We start from the raw sequence: 499 nt of genomic DNA, 5'->3' as shown, positions 1-499 counted from the left end.
CAGAGAAGCGCGACCGGTGTTACGAGTCCTGATTGAACTCGCAAATGGCCAATCATAAGATTGATTTATCGCTATTATAAATGGCTACCGAATAAATCAATCTTATGATTGGCCATTCGACGTCCATTTTTAATATTTTCTAGTACTTTTGCGATACTGCCATAAGCCGGTCGCGCTTCTCTGATAATCTAGGACTCTACTTTAACCTAATGCAGCCGTGACGTATTTAATCCGATTGAAAACGAGCTAAGTATTTACAGTGCGTTAGAATCTTTTGATATGCGTACTATTTTGGTCTGATACTAGCGATTCAGAAGTATCAGATCAGACCGTACTAAGATAATTCGCGAACGTTTACACCGACCGTGGCTACGGTCCGATTCACGCTCACAGCGCTATTATCGTATTTACAATTGGTCCGATTCGCTCCCTGAGCGTTTTCTGTAAGCGCAGTGACGTCACGAATTTGTGACGTCGCGTGCTCACGGCGACCATACTT

The sequence above is a fragment of the Wasmannia auropunctata genome, unplaced genomic scaffold (genome assembly GCF_000956235.1).
Source record: "Wasmannia auropunctata unplaced genomic scaffold, wasmannia.A_1.0 LD335279.1, whole genome shotgun sequence".
Classification (NCBI taxonomy): domain Eukaryota; kingdom Metazoa; phylum Arthropoda; class Insecta; order Hymenoptera; family Formicidae; genus Wasmannia; species Wasmannia auropunctata.
This window is presented reverse-complemented; position numbering follows the sequence as displayed.